General features: G+C 44.7%; 1 long non-coding RNA gene across 1 annotated transcript; it reads right to left on the bottom strand.

Annotated features, from left to right (window-relative positions):
- Positions 1 to 1,439: 1,439 nt before the first annotated feature.
- LOC134945312 (uncharacterized) lies at positions 1,440 to 12,222 on the bottom strand. Its single transcript, XR_010182092.1, has 4 exons — positions 11,959 to 12,222; positions 10,531 to 10,629; positions 6,582 to 6,917; positions 1,440 to 4,337 (listed from the first exon to the last, which is right to left on the bottom strand). It is a non-coding gene; the product is annotated as an uncharacterized LOC134945312 (long non-coding RNA).
- Between the last annotated feature and the right edge of the window lie 7,310 nt (positions 12,223 to 19,532).

The raw sequence follows: 19,532 nt of genomic DNA, 5'->3' as shown, positions 1-19,532 counted from the left end.
GTTTGAATGCTGCATGTGTGTGTACAGTATGTATATATTTGTTTGTATGTATGGTGTGTGTGTGTGTGTGTGTGTGTGTGTATGCATTAGGGTTTCCACCTCATCCCTTTAATTCTGGACACATTAGTTACACAGGTTCTGAGGCTGATTAAAACCAGGTGAAATGGAATCTTGAAGTCAGCCAGCCACAGAACCTGTGTAATTAATATGTGTCCAGAATTAAAGGGATGAGGTGGTAACCCTATTGTGTATGTATGTAAGGTTCTGTTTATGTGCATGTCTGCAGTGTGTATGTATGCTGTGTGTGTATGTATTTATGTATGTATGTATGCATGCAGTGTGTATATGTATGCATACTGGGGCTGATTCAGATCTGATTGGTGCTGTGCATTATCGCACAGCTGCGATCGGGTCTGAACTGTGCATGCGCCAGCGCCCCAGTGCGCCGGCGCATGCCAGACGGCCGACGGCTGTCGTAGCCCTGCGATCACCTCTGCCTGATTGACAGGCAGTGGCGGTCGCTGGGCGGGAAGGGGCGGGCCGGCGGTGTTTGGCCGTTTAGGGGGCGCGGTCCGGGCAATGCAGGCGTGCCCGGACTGTTGCCGAGGCGGGCGGCGGCTGCGTGATGTCACACGCAGCTGCTGCGACCCAGGCAGCGATGAGTAGCTCCCTGTCAGCACGCAGGAGCTGCGCTGGCTGGGAGCTACTCCTGAAGTACAAAAGCATCGCTGCTGTGCGATGCTTTTGTACTCGTGAGACGGGGCAGGGACTGACATGCGTGGCGGGCTAGCCCTGTGCTGGGCATCCCCCCGAATGTCAATGTGACTGATTGTAGATGTGCTAAATTTAACAGGTCTGAATTAGCCCCACTGTTTGTATGTATGGTGTGTGTGTGTGTGTGTGTGTGTGTGTATGTATGTGTGTGTGTGTGTGTGTGTGTGTGTGTGTGTGTGCTGTCTGCATAGTTACCATTGCAAAGAGTCAACTGCACTCCAGACTGATTGATGCAAACCTTGAAAACCAATTGCGAGTATCAACGTCATCAATACCAGCTGATATCACATGCCTCACCAAAGAGAAGTCATCACATTAGGGATGAGTTAATTAAATGTTTGACCAAATATATCAGGCTCATTTTTAAGTTGATCGCTTTGTATGGCAGGTGAATGATGTTATATATATCCAAATGGCCCTTGGCAGAAAAAAGGGTCCCCACCCCTGCTTTACAGCATTCTGAGAAATTCTTCAGCCTGTGAAATCTAATAATATCTGAACTTGAAGGCTTTACTGATTTCATATAAATCTTAATATTGCCTATAACTCTAATACTAGGTACAAGTAATTGATCAGTGCAGGTCATAATAATATTGAAATAGATGATAACAAATTGTGAGAGGAACACTAGGGAACAGGTTCAGGTTATCTTTAATTGTCCAACAATTACAATTAAAAAAATTGAACAAGTAAAAGTGCAGAAACAAATACTACAGAACGATAACAACCTGCTCAAGGGGAGGTAAACGTGTAACACCCCGAGGTTGGCGGGTATGTCTAAGTGGTTGAGAGAGGTATCACAAGTGTTGGGTGGCTATGTGATGGACCTTTCCCTTGAAATGCTTCTCCTCGTAACTTGTCCTGTAGTACTGTGTTCAGAGACGTAGGATAGATTGATACGAAACAGGAGTGAGTCAGATATTCTAACAGGATGTCTTTATTGAGCTGCAATAAACTCTGGATTGAAACTGATGATTGATTACTTGGCATTAAATTCGAATAATCACAAAAAGAAGAATTTGGGCATAAAAGATGAACAAAGAACAGACAATTGGCTACATTTCACAACACAAACGAGCATTCAATATGCAAAAGACATTTAATTGGAATCACAAAAGAATGGCAGAATATCATTGGAATCGCAGATGAACACGTTAATAAGAATCACAATTGTTGTCTTTGAAATCACAGTTTATAATGTGGAGATGAGGAGAGTAATGAAAAACACAATCAATCATAGCAAACACTAACATTCTATCTGTTAGGTTCCTGGTGCTCAGAATAAGGGAGATGTTGCGTAGTGAGTCCTGAGCACCAGAACGTGACGCTGGAACAAGGTGTGGTGTGGAAATAGCCCCTAGCACCCTACCTCCGTTGTTTTATCCGTGTGGTCAGTTCACGCCTGCATGACTATGGTTTCTTGGGCCCATGGCAGCCGCGTTTGAAGGGCGGATTAGGTCTGTCCAACTCCGATGCCCCTGCAGGTCTTAAAGGGAGACAAAGCGTGAACTGAGACAGGGTAATAACAAGGGGACCTCTAACTGAAACAACCAAAGCCAGGGGCTACTGACTAGCCTAAAACTAAATGTATGTGCGGCTTGCCGCCAAAGGAAAAGAACAACCAAAGGAAATGCTGTCCACACGCCGACACAATACTTTTGTGTACCGGCGGTGACAGCATAAGCAGAACCCTCTGCAAAACACCAGTAACTAAATATAACAAAGGAATACAGTGGCCTAGGCCGACGGACGCGGCAAAGCCGCTACTCACAGAACCGGTACAAATACTGGCAAACGGACAGGAACCCCCAATGCTGCCGACACAGGCTCTCAGAACTGGAGGACAGGCAGAATCCCAAACGACAGACCGGTGGACACCAAGAAGCCAAAAACTCGACCAGGCATAGGCAAAGCCACAGGACTTCTCGACAGGAATGCTTCACGGCAGGACACGGAATCAGACACAGGAACTGACACAGGAATCGACACAGGAACCGACACCGGAAGCAGCTAGACAGACACTGCTAGACAGGAGCTCAGGCACTGGCATGGATCAGCTCAGAACTCAAGAACTCTGGAACCCAGGAAATATCACCAGCATCTGTGAATTGCACTGAGCCAGCATATAACAGAGAGGCCTAATTAATTATGTCGTGCAGCTGCCCTGTTGCATGACTCCAAACTGACAAGATGCAATTAGCAGACAGGTGAGGCCAACCACATGAAAACAAGCTGCAATTACACAGACTCACCACTGACAGAAAACAATAATCTTCTAAACCAAAGCAAAGGGAAATCCTGGCCTGCAAGAGAACTAAAAACATAAAATAGGAATGAACCACTACCTGTGGTTCATAACAGTATCCTCTCCTTAAGGGTGAGCTCCGAGCACCCCATGACACCCACGGGGAACATAAACAGAAGTATACCATAAAATACATAACCAAAATGCAAAACAGGAATGAGCCACAGCCGTGGCTCATAACACTATCTTTCCCAAGCCAAGGTATGGCAATCTTCACTGGCATTAAACGTTGGAGCTCAGATAGTATTTTTGCAGTGCCAAAATGTCAATGGGGGATTGGCACACAAATAAAAGGGGAATTCCTGGATGTTAACGGAGACAAATGTTTACAATTCCATGCAAAAAGGATGTAGCTAGAGAAGGGAAGATAGTGTCTCTAAACTGTTTAAACTCACTTAACAATGAGGGTCTTTCCAATGAAACAAACTCTGTCTCTGTACTGTTTACAGGGCTGTACTTTAACTTGCCACAAACTCAGTCTTTTAGAATGAATGTATATATTGTGATTGTAACACAACTCAGTCTTAAATATTCTCACAGTCTGTGAAAGGGGAAAGGGTTGCCTTAATAACCACATTGCAGCTTGTGGAATGTGGTATTGCGGTGTTTAACTTAGGGGATGTGGCACTATGCCATCTGTACCCTTTAACAGCACAGCTGGTGATCGTGTTTCCTTAACTGGATAACAAGCTTGCCCGGGGCTTTAGTAACTTATTCACTCATGTACTCCCTCAGACACTCTAAAGAGGAGATTTCACTTGCTGGACCAGTTCTTAATGTTTCCTTATAGTCATAAAATGGCTATGTCGACCATGCCTTTCCTTAGGCCTGGCAGTGTCCAGGCTACAGTTGCAGCATCTCATCACCCACTGACCCAGCACTTGTCTTTCAGATGGCAGCCTGCTGTTTGCACCTCTGCATCGCTGCTCTCACCACCCAGAATCCCGCGACTATCACTTGTGTTCAGCTCCGAATGTAGCATGCATCCCAGGACCTCCCGTCTCTTCACCAAACCGCCTTCCTTCCTCTTCCCACAAGGCTCTGGTCCCCAAGCTGCCTACGTCCAGTCAGCGGCCAGCATTCCTGATCATGTGATCGAAATAGAGTTCTTGCTTTAACTCCTGCTGTGCAGATTTCTCCCCTTGTGCTGTTGTGGACCAGTAAGTCATGCATTAAAGGGCTTGCACACCATTTTCCGGGGTACCACAAGAGGAACAAGTCAACTGCCTACCTCATGGATAAACATTTAGTTTTGATCCTGCAAATGAACCAGAAAGACTACAGTAAAACAACAAACAAATATATACAGGTAGAGAAAGACAAACATGACATGGGTAAAGGGAATGATTGGAAATAAGAAAAAAATTAATGGAGGGATTAAATGGCACTGATAATAGGGCTAACGGCACAGGGTACAGTAGCTCACAATAAAGGCATACATCAATGTGCTACACAATGTGGTGTTAGAAAGCTGGGAAGTAGCAGAAAAAGAACCTTGGAAGGAAATTGAGTCTTTAAAAACAAGCCAGTGAGACCAGGTGTCTCGGAACTGCTCTTAGGAGTTTCCTGCTGAGGAGGTTATATTGTCTACTTACTTATAAAAATCTATCTTAGAAAACCATTCTGTAATGGTTGGTATAGACTGGTCCCACCAGCATCTGGGGATCATCGCCTTGTCTGCATTATTGAGATGCCTAAGGAGAGATATATTATAGATGGGAGAGATGGAAAAGCCAAAGTACGGGATCCGAAGAACAGCCTCACTGAGCATTTCTGTAGTGAGTTTGATATCAGAAACCAGAAAGGTCTTAGTGTGGGGCATTCCCACCAGATGTGAATGGGGATCTGACAGCTGCAGCTCATCTCCAGCAGGTGTCTGAAACGCTAACGATGTCAGAGCATCTATACCAGTAAGTGAGTAGCTTGTACTGCATTTCCACGATACACGTGCTTGGTGAACAAGCATGTGTGAACTGGAAAATGCCCTATTTTTAACTCCTAGCTTTACACCAAGGTCAGAGTCAGGAAACTATTGTGCACTTCCCAAAAAAAGGGCATGACTGCAGAAAACTGTCACAATAGTGCGACTTACACCATCTTATGCCACACAGAGTAATGCCCCTTGCAACATATTATGCCCCACACGGTAATGCCCATTGCACCTTATTATTAACAGTATGCCTCCACAATTATGCCCCTTGCACCAACTTATGCCCCACAAAGTAATGCTGCTGACACTATATTATGCTTCACACAGTAATGCCCCATGCACCATATTATGCCACACACAATAATGCCACTGACACCATATTATGCCCAAGACTGTTATGCCCCACACAATATTATTTGCCTTACATAATAATGTCCCTTAGACTACCTGCTCATTGTCAGGAGTTTCATGATGATGACGATGCCTACCGCTGTCCCATTACCACCGTACTGTCACTGTCCGTGCATGTCCTATTTAGCATCTAAATGTCCCTCCCAAAATGGCCATCTCCTCCTCTAGCATCCTTCAGAAGTGTTTGCTCTGAGGCGGTGGCCATTTTGGGTGGGACATTTATTACATGTTTACTTTTATAAAGAATCCCTAGTTTCAAACTGGATCGTTGACTGCCCCAGTGAAACTCTCTGAGCAAAGTCTGAACATCTAGGAACCACTGAGCTGGATCTGAACAGAGAAATCCTGAAGGAGTTACAGTATCTTTGGAAGGGAGCTCATCTTAAGGATCACAAATTGACTGGACCAAGTGAACATTCAGGATCGCCAAGTCTGAAGCTCTCTCAATATTTTGATTAGGAGCAGAGTAAAGATAGCATGAAATAATTGAAATAGATCTTTTGTAAGTAAAACTCCCAAATATTGCAGGTGAGTATGATGCCAAGGGAACTGGATTGCCCAAGCAAGGCCCTCCACCTTATGTGTGTGTGTGTGTGGGGGGGGGGGGGGGGGGGAGGGGGGTAGTGAGATGGAGGGTAACAAATTTGGTGTAATTTATTTTGAAATTTGAGATCTTACCAAACAATTTAACTTGGAATAAGGCCAATTTATAGAGCCTAACCCTGACACAGAAACCTGAAATACTGGTATTAAGCTGGATAGACTATGCCAAAACCTATATGCAGAGAAAAGAGGTGAGTGGAGAGAGAGGACAACCCTGGTAGATACCATTTGTTATGTCAAAGGGAGAAGAAAGAGATCCATTAACCTAGCCATATAATAGTAACATAGTATCTGAGGTTGAAAAAAGACAATTGTCCATCGAGTTCAACCTATTTGTGGTCTCCTATGCATGATGATTTGACTAAAATTTCTGACTGATGCTGCTGTCAGCCGTTGCATTTTATCCCCATTTATAGTAACTATAATGCATGACTATGCACCATACCCCTGGATATCCTTATCCATTAGGAATTTATCTAACCCATTCTTAAAGGTGTTGACAGATTCCGCCATTACAACTCCCTCGGGCAGTGAATTCCAAACACGTATTGTCCTTACCGTGAAGAAGCCTTTACGACGTATTGTGCGGAATCTCCTCTCCTCTAACCTGAGCGAGTGTCCACGAGTCCTCTGTGTTGATCTAACCAAAAACAGGTCCCGCGCAAGCTCTGTGTATTGTCCCCTTATATATTTGTAGATGTTGATCATATCCCCTCTTAGTCTCCACTTTTCCAATGTAAACATGCCTAGTCTTTCAAGCCTTTCCTTGTATTCCATCGTCTCCATGACTATGATGCAAACAGATTGGATCCAGTCCCACATGTCTCAGCACATCAGCCATAAAATCCCAGTCAACATGATTGAAAGCCTTTTCTGCATCAGCAAAGAGCAGAACTGCAGATGAATCAGAAGAAAGGACATTGTGAATGAGGGAAATGACCTTCGTGATGTTGTCACATCCCCCACAACCCGGCACAAGCCCCACTTGGTTGCTATGAATGAGTGTAGACATCAATACTTACAGTCGATTTGCAAGCAACTTAGCAAATATTTTTAGTCCTTGCACATTTGGCCGCATGAATGTACACAAGGGATGCATTTTGTAGGCCACTTGCATAAAGTTGCAGACAGGTGACCACTAAAGATGAATCTGCATGTGCTTTTACATGCGACTCAGAATTAATCTTTAAAAGCTGGTTTACTGGAGTGAACAGAAGAGAGTGAGCAGACCCAGGCAAAGCCTAGGTTTCTGGTTAGACATTTTGATAACAGTGATTAAAGTGGAAATTTAGATACTACTGGTGATGATGGTTATTAGAACCAATTATTAGCATATTGAGATACAGCGCTCGATCTGGGGAGCGGGTCCTCCATTGTCTAACATGGTCAATCAATGTTCTTCTCACAACTGACGTATGCAACTTTTTCTACACTGGCAGCAGGAGAACATACCAGTAGACATCAGGTGACCTGCCACACATGACCACAATCATGAAAATATACCAGATTATTGTGTCATTTATGGATCACCAAAAACAACATTTTTAGTTTTGGGTGCAGATATCCTTACACTTATAATAAATACAGAGGCTCTATTACATATGTGAAGTTAAGGTAAAACAAACAGTAAGATATTAACTTTTATGAGCAAAACCCCCATATTTACTTTTAAATCCGTTAAGCTTGTTTAAATAGCAGTTTAGTGCTAATGAGCCCTATAAAGACCCATCTCTCATCTGTATGTAGGGATTTGTGGACACATTTACTGTACCATGAAACGTTTGTAAATTGCAAATCATGCACCCTAACCCTTATCCAAGATCAACACAGGTTATTTACTGTCAGTTAGGTGATATTACTCAGTAGATGTTTTAACGTTACTTTCCCTACTAACCCCACCCAGTTTTATAGACACACTGTCATGGCTTTTCTAAATCCTAGTTATTAGATTTATCGGAATTACGCATGTCTTCCAAAAGGTTCCATTTAAAGGATTAGACTGCTAATAATGTATATGTTTTACTATATTAATTGGTTGAATGCTTTATCAAAAGGTCAAATGTCAGACTTTTACACCATTTTAAACAAGCAAAAATATTAACCCATCAAATATGTGTCCTGGAATCTGCTAGTATTTTATCAATAGAATATGGGTCTTTCCCATTCAACTATGGAATATTTATATTAAAAAAACTGCCCAGTATATAAATTGTAGCTTTTCTGATGCACAGGATTTAAAATTTTCCTGAAACTGACATACTGTAATATGTGCCAAAGATGCTGGATTTTAACATATACCTATTGCATATTGTATATAAGAAAGCATATGCAGATACTGTATAGAAAACCTAGGCAAGACTATAAATATATATATATATATATATATATATATGCTATAAATATTGGCAGAACGTTTAATAGGTAAATAGTCAGAAAAATTTGACATTGCACCCTTCCCATTAATTACACAATTTTATATAACACACAGGCAAACACGACGGAGTGGGGGAGTGTGTGTGTGTGTGTGTGTGTGTGTGTGTGTGTGTGTGTGTGTGTGTGTGTGTGTGTGTGTGCGCGTGTGGGAGGGGGGTTTGAACTTTGCACAGAACCGCTCCTGTCAGTGGATCAAATCATGACCTCATAGCAGTTGTACAGTATATTATATGAATTTACTAGGGCTACAGCTACAACATGCAGTAAACAGCAAGGGATGGAACGAAGCTGCTGCAAATTCAAAAGGGAATTAGCTTTTCTACCAAGTCTACTGAGAGTGGATCTGAGTGTTTAATAATGGCACTGAACTATAGAGCAGTTACCAGCAAGAAGAGAAAGGTGTCTTTAGATGAGGTGGGGGAATGTGTGCTTAGAAAACTCAATTTTGTCTCCTACTGGTTACATTGTATTTATACACTCATCAGCCATAATATTAGAACCACCTTCCTAATATTGTTTATGTTCCCCTCATGCAGCCAAAACACTTTTAACCCATTGAGGCATGGACTCCATAAGATTCTTAAGGTGTCCTGTGGTATCTGGCACCAAGACATTACGAACCCTCCAACATTTTGCACATAAAAATCGGTACAAATTAGAAAAGGGGGCATGGCCACGGGTAAAGGGGTGTGTGGCCACACCCCTTTTCCTATACTTTCAATGGAAGTTTAGAGAGCCAAAAATCGGTACAGACCATAAAAAGGTACTGTACCTATTAGAAAGGTAAAGTTGGAGGGTATGCCATTAGCAGCAGATCCTTTAAGTCCTTTAAGTTGTGAGGTGGGGAAACCATGGCGCAGACTTGTTTTTCCAGCACATCCCACAGATGCTCAATCGGATTAAGAGACGGGGAATTTGGAGGCCAATTCAACACCTTCAACTCTTTGTCATGTACCTCAAACTATTCCTGGATAATTTTAAAAGTGTGGCAGGGCACATTATCCTGCAACTGCCACAGGGAATACTGTTGCCATAAAAAGGTGTACTTGGTCTACAACAATGTTTGCTAGGTGGGTGGTACATGTCAAAGTAACATCCACATGAATGCCAGAACCCAAGGTTTCCCAGCAGAACATTCCCCATAGCATCACACTGCTTCTGCTGGCTTGCCTTCTTTATATACAGTACTGCATCCAGGGCCGGTGCTAGGGTGTTCGGCGCCCCCCTGCAAACTATAAATTTGCGCCCTCCCATATTTTACAAAGGGACAGCGCTGGTCAATAAAATGATGTGGTCTCACAAGGAAGGGACGTGGCCACACAATAGTACCCCCATTTAAAACACCCCCAGTAGAGGCGCTGTTTACACATAACGCCCCAGTTGTATCACAGCTTACACATAATGCCCCAATAGTAGCGCCATTTACACATAACGACCCCAGTAGTAGCGCCGCATACACATAATGACCCCAGTAGTAGCGCCGCTTACACATAACGCCCCCATTAGTAGCGCAGCTTACATGTAACGCCCCCAGTAGTAGCGCAGCTTACACATAATGCCCCAGTAGTAGCGCTGCTTCCACATAACACCCCCAGTAGTAGCGCAGCTTACACATAATGCCCCAGTAGTAGCGCTGCTTCCACATAACACCCCCAGTAGTAGCGCAGCTTACACATAATGCCCCAGTAGTAGCGCTGCTTCCACATAACACCCCCAGTAGTAGCGCAGCTTACACATAATGCTCCAGTAGTAGCGCTGCTTCCACATAACACCCCCAGTAGTAGCGCAGCTTACACATAATGCCCCAGTAGTAGCGCTGCTTCCACATAACACCCCCAGTAGTAGCGCAGCTTACACATAATGCTCCAGTAGTAGCGCTGCTTCCACATAACACCCCCAGTAGTAGCGCAGCTTACACATAATGCCCCAGTAGTAGCGCTGCTTCCACATAACACCCCCAGTAGTAGCGCAGCTTACAAATAACGCCCACAGAAGTTCAGTTTATTCACATTTTGACCCCACCGCACACATACATAAATACACCCACACACACACTCACTCTCCCTTCACTTACTTATCAGTCTGGCTGGCAGGATCTGGAGCAGCATGTCCTCTGTGCAGTGGCGTAAGTTCATCCCTGTCTCCCGAAGGCAAGTTCGAATTTTGTGCCCCCCTCGAAAAAAAAATGGAAAATTAAATATAATTCGGGGCTAGAACAAAGGTGACAAGACCAGGAGGGACAGTGCCAGGACAGTGGTAATAGGGCCAGTACTGAGATGGAAGAGACAGTCCGGTGGGGCCAGGACTAATGCTAGCCATACACTAGGTTGATATCGTGTACAAATACACTATATCGACCTATCATTCGACCCATTGCATGCACCTTATACATGTTAATGGGTGCAAATACGATGTGATGCACGTCCCTGCAGCTCTCACTTTGCATCAGCTGATCAAATGTGCTGCACATGTATGATCAGCCGACCCCGGCACCCGGCAATTGCGGAGGTACGATAGATTGTACGATGCAATAGCATCTGGCGGGTGGCAGGGGGTATCATTAGTACGACTTGCATCTAATGTGAGTTGTACTAATGTATGGCCAGCATTAGACAGAGGGGATAGGCACAGGACAGGGGTGTCTGGGCCAGGACAGAACAGAGGGAGCATGAGAGACGGGTGACAGGGCCAGGACAGAGAGAGGACAGGGACATGACAGAGGGGACAGGAGAGAAGGGTGTCATGGACAGCACAGAGGTGAGACAGTACAGTGGGGAAGAACAGAAATGACAGAGAACCAAGAGAGACATGACAGGGACAAGATAGAGGTGACAGTGACAGCGCCAAAACACAGGTGACAGGGCAGAGGGGACAGAGACAGTACAGGACAGAGGAGACAGGGGTGACAGTATCAGGATAGAGATGATAGGGACAAGACAGGGGCATAACCAGGGCAGAGATACCAGGACAAAATCGATGGCATAGGAGGGAGGGTTAACAGGGCCGGAACAGAGGTGGCAGGGACAGGACAGATGTGACAGGGACAGGAGAGAGGGGAGGCAGTAATGGGGCAGGACAGGAGTGACAGGGACAGGAAAAAGGGGAGACAGGGCCAGGTTTAGCAAATAGATCCTGTGAGCAGTGACAGCAGCGGGCAGTGTGGGCAGTTTCCTGACACTGTTACAGTACCTAGCAACAGGACAAACAGCCGCTTCACAGCCCTGCCCCCTGCGCCGTCCCCTGTCCCATACCGCTGCCTCTCCGCTCCATGCGTGCATGTAGACTTTTGTTTGAGAGTTTGTTGTTTAACAATTAATCCTGACCTATCCCCTTACTAGTCACAACTTCTTCCCTTGCACCTGCCGGATGTCAGTGTGATGCTGGGACTTGTAGTTCCTCAGCAGTAAGACAGAAAGGCAGTAGTAGGTAAATATTATGATATAGTATGTGATTCTGGGACTTGTAGTCCCATGACTGTATGACAGACAGTACATGTTCTTACACAGTGTGTGATGCTGGGACTTGTAGTTCGGCAGTAGGTACATATGATAATGTAAGTGATGCTTGTAGTCCCCACAGCTCTAAGATAGATAGATCTGAACAGAGCACCCATATAAAGAGTTCTATACATTATCATACAGTACATGTCTTAAGGTCGAGGGAGAGGAGACTGCTGGGATCGCTGCTGCTGTGATATTGGAGCAGGTCATCTTGCAGGCTAGCAGAGAGATATACACCAGCGTCAGCGTGGCTCTGGGGTCAGGCAGGTTCACGATCAGCTCTGTGCTCGATTAATCCAGACTCCGGCAGACATCATAATTGATCTACAGAGATTACTCACAGCCCCGCAGTGCTGCAGCTAGCGGATGGTAGCAGCGGGGCATACACTGCCAGCTCCACTAACGCTCGGCAACAGCGCAGAGAGGTCAGGCGCAGCAGCGGGGATACAGTGTAGGGAAAGCGCCTCTCCTTCCTGGCGCCTACCTGCACTGCATCCCTTTGCTGAGCGGGTAGCGCTGGGCCTGACTGCATCCTGGTGCCATCTCTTCCCCAGGAAAATGATGCACACACCACCAGCCATCAACATAATGTAAAAGCAAATGTGATTCATCAGACTAGGCCACCTTCTTTCATTCCTCCATGGTCCAATTCTGACATTAACACTCTAAGTGCTTTTGGTGGTGGACAGAGGTCAGCATGAGCCCTCTAATCAGTCTATGGCTACACAGCCCCATATGCCACAAACTGTGATGTACTGTGGGTTCTGAAACTTTTCTATAATAGCCACAAATATTTTTTTCTGTCATTTGTGCTATATTATACTATGGGATCAGACCAGATGGCCTAGCCTTCTCTCCCCACACACATCAATAAGCTTTGGGCATCCATGATCCTGTCGACGGTTCTCCAGTTGTCCTACTCTGGACCACTTTGGTTGGTAATAACCACTGCATACTGGGAAAACCCCATAAGACCTGTTATTTTGGAGATGCCCTGACCCTGTCATCTAGCCATCACAATTTGGCCCTGTCAAAGTCAGAAAAATATCACGCTACACACTGCCATATTTGCACCTCATGCGAGTGCCTGTTGCACGTTCATGAGCCCTGCCGTGCGTGCGCATACTCGCCGGTGCGGGCACCCGCAGGCGCGCGGTGTGCGCATTTACGGTAAAGTTTATGTGCGTCTAGCGGGCGACTCATTCGTTACATATTTTAACTATATAATGTATTTTGTAGATCATGGTCCCCTTGATAGATTCTGAAAGTTTAGTTAATATAGCATGTTCATGGACAAAGAGATCCCTCTTTGTTTGATACGAAGGGTCAGACATGGGTCATACAGTGGTGTTTAGTATCCATCGGAAGAGTATTTAATTAGCAATATTCAGGTGTTGATTTGAAGCTGATTAATCGCTCGTGCGAATAGTTATGGACATAAGAAGTTTATGTACTTTTACTATTATTTGCACTTACTTATCCATGCGGCAGGAAACCTAGTTTCCCACCCACCTGAGCAGTTGGAAATGGTCTCAGCCCACCTGTATGAATCAACCTATGACCTTTTGTTATAATGCGAAGACGAATTCCTGTGTCCAATGAACAATGAGATTGTAGGGACCATTGAATTGTATTGTGTGTGGGGCATAAATAGACAAGCCGATCATATCCAGCTCACTCTCTCTTCAACGGTTCTCATTGCTGATAATCGGGAGCTGGATATCGAGGCGCATGCGATCGTTCCCCTTGTGCGTAAGTTTTTCTCCGCAATCATATTGTCTTTATTGTTATTGTGAGCCATATCTCTCTCTCTCTCCTCCTCTTTCTCTCTCATTTTCCCTTAAACGTAATTGTATTGTATTGTATTTCCTGTGTAGTTATCTGGTTAGTTAGTCTATGTTATATTGTAGTGTATGACTTGTATTGTATTATTCTTTTGCAAGTATAACATTCATATAAGGCGTTAGACCCTAAGCCCAGTATTTGTGTATTTCTTATAGTGTTAAGTATTCTCAGAGCGTCGGTGACGCTCGAACAGCTTTTGAGTTAATAAGGTTACACTGTGTTGCATCTACACTCTATCATTTCACAAAGGTTTTCCTGTATAATACATTGTTCATGGTTAACATATAAAGGTTTAACATTGTGAGCGTTAGCGCCGCTGGTGATCTCCTCGTGGTCCCGAGCGTTCGCTACGCTATAGCGAAACATTACGTTAGTCGGCAGCCAATAGCGTGCCTGTCTGTGATCTCTTGGCCGTGAGCGAACGTGACGCTTGAGCGTCTCGACTACGGCTAAGCGATCGTTACGCAACGTGCGTACCCTTACGGTATTCCATACGTCAATAGCGTACAGTGTTCTTAGACCTCTTAAAGGGTTTTAAGTAAGACAAATATTTAGCTTTGTCAATTGGCGGCTCGTCCGTCCTTCACATATCTGCACTAGGTAATTTCAGCAGACATTATCCATCAGCAAAGGGCGGGAGATCATATTCCTCGTAGTGCTGTCTGGATAAGCGTCTGCTTTGCTTAGTAAAGGGTGCTGAGGGAATCCGGAACCGGAGGTAAGAACAACACGCTAGTGTCCTTTAAAACTGTTTATTTCTGTCTTGCGTACGCACACATGCATATCTGCATTTCTTTTATTCGTGTATTTTCATATATCACTCTCCTGTTTGCCATTTTATAATTGATAAACGTGCTAAGAGAGATTTGTCACTATTTCATAGTTAAAGTGTAAAAGTAATACATTAAGGGATAAAGTGCAAAGCACGCACGCAGCTCTACCTAAAGATACAAGGAGAGATTGGTGTGGTGTTCGGTAGATGATCGAGGATCATCTACATTGATAAACGTGTAAATTGTGTTGCGGTGGATATTTGCTTTGTGTACACGTGTCTCTAACAAAGGGTGAGACTCGCGTACGCAACTCAAAGGCCGACGCACGCAGCGTATATTACGTAACGGAGCGTCCGGATACGCCCACGTAACTCAAATCACACACTAGTGTTATTGTAACAGGCGAAAAGGTGGCAACGCGATAAATAGCGCAAGTCTATTTTAGTGTCCGAAATTTAGACTAACAGATCCTTCTCCAAATTTACAACACATCTGGTCTAAAGGAAAGAAAATTTCTGCGCAGAAATAGAAATAGAAACAAAAGTGTACATGTGGTGAGTGAGTGTTTGCAATTATACAATTTTTTGAGGTTGAACCACAAGAAGTCGAGTTCTCGTGAGGTACATGCATGTAAGTGACGTACATGGTGGCTAGGGAGGCATCCCTTGTTAAACATAAATCTGAGCATTAGAGTATAGCAGACCAGGAGGTCATACTGTAGTACAGACCAGGAGGTCCGGAACAGACCAGGAGGTCCAGGTACAGCAGACAAGGAAGTCCGCTATAAATAGAGAAAAGAGCACAACCCAGGGGGTTGGTGCAGAACCCATATAGGCCATTAAAGCTCATGCTGAAGGAATTCGCAGCCGAAATTTTCGATTCCACTGGTCGCTCTGCACATAAGATTAGTTGCTTATGTGCTGAACGATTGTACCGCACGTAATTGTGTGCATTAGTTAAATCTGACCAGTACCGTTTGTGTATGAAACGGGTCATAAACACTATTTGTACATTCTGACGTGATTTGTGTAATTTTTTATTTTTTTAAAGGGAAGTTCGCTGGTCACTCAGGAATTGTCCAACAACCAATAGTTAGGGGCCCTGGGTCGAGTATGCCAGCACTAGGGCAGTGTGTAGGTCGTATTAGTCGGCGTGGGCGAGTGAGTGGGGTACTCGGTAAACCGCCACCGTCAGCCTATCTTGAACATTGTGGTTTTTGTAAGGGTTGGCTGAAGAAAGCAACGCCTACAGGTATGGGGGCCAATTGTTCAGGTAGGGGGCGATCAACCTCGGTTCGGGTTGATTCAGTGAACCGACCAGTCGGGTCGGAAAGGTATGTAATGTGTGAAAAATACGGTTCACACACAGAGGTTTTATGTGATGAATGGCAGAGAATGACGGTACATGACGGGGAGAAATTCCCAAGAGTAGGTAGCTTTAGCCCAGAAGTGTTACAAAATCTAAGGAGGAGGATATGTCTCATTAAATCAACAAAGAGACAAATCAAACATTATGATTATTTGCAGTTATGGCAACAGGAAGGTGAAATACAGAGAGGATTGGCTCAGGCGGCGGGATCTAACCCTATCAGGAAACTGATAGCCACGGCCCCGCCACCACCTTACGTAACAGGAGAGAAATTGGTTGCGGAGAATGACGCATTAGGGTGTAACAAACAAACACTTAGCAACTGTGTAAATGTTAATAAGTTAACCAATGCAAGTATTAACCCGTGCAAGTTGTACCCTGTTTTGAACTTTCCCCAGGAGTATGATCAAGAGGACGAATCGGCAACAATATCAGCGCTCTCTCTAGCAGCCACCATATCAGAAACTACAGTAGGCACGGCCCAACCCTTAAGATTAGTAACAAAGGCCCCTAGCGGAGGGACAGGAGAGGTCGTATCTACGGGTAAGTACGGCACCATACACTATGCTGAAACCATTTCACCACAGGCTGTAGAATCTACACAGAATGATGTTGCTAGACTTAATCCTGTTAGGGTGACAGCTGTTCCAAATGGGAAAACAGACACCACAGGAGTCACTCCCATTAGGAACATTGCCATGTATAGCCCATTTTCCCGAATGGAATTAAGAACCATAGTGTCTGAATTCCCTGACCCTAGGAAAGACCTAGTTGCTAGCCAGAAATACATCAGAGACCTAGGGAACACTTTAGAGCCCAATAACAAAGACTGGCAGGTATTGCTGAGGGCTTGTTTACCCTCCAATGTCGACTCGGCTCAATTTTTAGCTGACTGTGGATTGGATCAGGATGTACCTCTTACAGATGTGTACAACAAAGACAATGTAAAAAGGATAAGTTTACAGTTAAAGGAGTATTTCCCAGCTGTAGTTAAATGGAACAAGATATTCTCCATTAAACAAAAAGAGTCAGAAACCGCTGCAGAGTATTTTCACAGGGCATTACTAGATATGGCAAAATACACAGGCATAGAGGACATTAAAACAAACATAAACCATTGAGAAGTAGCAGTGTCTGTACTAATGGATGGCTTAAAAGAGGCATTAAAGACAAGGGTACAGACCACGCAACCATGTTGGCGAGGTCTGTCGGTGGCTACTTTGAGAGAGGCAGCTATTGATCACGATCGGAATATCACCAGACACAGGGAATTACAAGGTGATAAGTTAATGGCCGTAAGTATACAGGCCCTGACCACAAGGCAGCCTTTGTATAAATCACCAAACCCTGTGGGTAAGTCAAATGTGGTAACCTGTTATTCCTGTCATAGAGAAGGACACTTTGCATGAGACTGTAAATCGAGAAACATACAAAAGTCTTATCAACCCCCTAGACAACGACACGACACACGACATTGGGAGCAGGGTCCACAGAAACGGAGTTATGAGCCACATGCAGGGGAAACAAAAAGATACCCCCCGAACAGAGACTGGCAAGCCTCTGGTAGTTCCCATTTAACCTCTTCACAAGTAGTTGCTGCCAGCGGGATTCAGGGAAGTCACCATACCCAATAGGGGTGTGGCCATACCTGTAGTCTGCAGCCAGTAAAATTGATTGCAAGTCTTGGAAGTGAACCCGAAATTGCAATTAATGTAGCTGGTAAATCTTTAAACTTTCTTGTAGATACGGGGGCGGCCAAATCAGTGATAAATTCGACAGTGGGCATGAGAACCACTGGTAAGACAATTCCAGCCATGGGAGTAACGGGAGTAGTCCAGCATTACCCTGTTAGCAAACCAGCCGAGATTACAATAGGGCCTTTACATACCAAGCATTCCTTTTTGCTGGCTGCATCGGCACCGACTAATCTCCTGGGAAGAGACTTATTGTGTAAAATGGGGTGCGTCATTTATTGTACTCCTGAAGGTGTATTCTTGGACATACCTGAGAATCACGCTCAGGAAGTGCGAGACATGTTAGACTCCCCATCAAAATTAATGACACATACCATTATGACAAATAAGATTCCATCCCAAATAGAAGAGATGACATCCCAGATACCAGAGTCACTTTGGACTAAAGATGGACAGGACACTGGATTAATGGCAAACATAGCTCCGGTAGTTGTACAAGTAAAAGATGATAGGATAGCTCCAAAAATCCCACAGTACCCTCTGAAGCCAGAGGTGGAGTTAGGAGTTTACCCAGTAATAGAGCGCTTGCTACAACAGGGCATTCTGGTAAGAACATCCAGCACTGCCAATAGTCCCATCTTCCCTGTGAAAAAGAGTGGGGGGAGGGGTTACAGGCTAGTGCAGGATCTAAGGGGGATTAACAAAATAGTTGAAAGTCAGTTCCCCGTAGTGCCAAATCCAGCTGTCATCCTTATGCAGATCCCTCCCACTGCGAAATTTTTCACTGTTATTGACCTCTGCTCCGCTTTCTTTTCGGTACCCCTACATCCTGACAGTCAATATTTGTTTGCATTTACATACAGAGGAGTCCAATACACATGGACTCGATTACCACAAGGTTTCATAGATAGTCCAAGTATATTTTCTCAGGCTTTGCATGATTGTTTACAGTCTTTCCAACCAGAGAGTGGATCAATATTGATACAGTACGTGGATGATTTACTACTGTGTTCAGATTCATTGGAAGCATCCCTGAAGGATACGAAACAGCTCCTGTTTCATCTTTCAGACACAGGACACAAGGTTTCCAAAGACAAGTTACAATTATGCCAAACTAAAGTAAAATATTTGGGACACTGTCTAACACAAGGACTGAGACACCTGACCGCTGATAGAATTCAAGCAATTAGAGACATGACTCTGCCTCAAACCCAGCAACAGATCAGAACGTTTTTAGGAATGTGTGGGTATTGCCGTAACTGGATCCCAGGATTTTCCATTCTAGCGTTACCTTTGCAGGAGATGGTCTCCTCAAACAAACCTGATCGGATTTCGCATACAGACGAGTCCGAGATGGCATTTGAGAGACTTAAACAGTGCCTAACGCAGGCACCAGCATTAGGTATGCCAGACTATGGGAAACCCTTTGAGCTGTACGGAACAGAAAGTGCTGGTTGCACGGCAGGCGTCTTAACCCAAAAGCATGGTGATGCCAGCAGGCCGGTAGCATGCTACAGCGCTCAGCTAGATACGGTAGCGCGATCCCTCCCCACATGCTTGCGAAGCGTTGCTGCGATAGCATTGCTAGTAACGAAAAGCGAAGATGTAGTGCTAGGTCACAACCTCACAATTCATACACCACATGCAGTGTCAGCCTTGCTAAATTCTGCCCAAACCAGGCACGTCTCATCAGCGCGGTTTACAAGATGGGAATTGGCACTAATGGCCCCCGTAAACATCACCATAAGGAGATGCAGTGCATTAAATCCTGCAACATATCTCCCAGGTGTGCCTGGACAGGCACAAAGGGTGGAGGATGAGAGTTGTGGGGAAGGAGGATTTAATACAAAGGAGGACACACATGATTGTATGGAATATTTGACCCAAAATTTTACC

Source organism: Pseudophryne corroboree, chromosome 7 (assembly GCF_028390025.1).
Source record: "Pseudophryne corroboree isolate aPseCor3 chromosome 7, aPseCor3.hap2, whole genome shotgun sequence".
In the NCBI taxonomy this organism is placed as follows: Eukaryota; Metazoa; Chordata; class Amphibia; order Anura; family Myobatrachidae; genus Pseudophryne; species Pseudophryne corroboree.
Note: the sequence above shows the minus strand (reverse complement) of the source record. Positions and strands in the feature narration are given on the sequence as shown.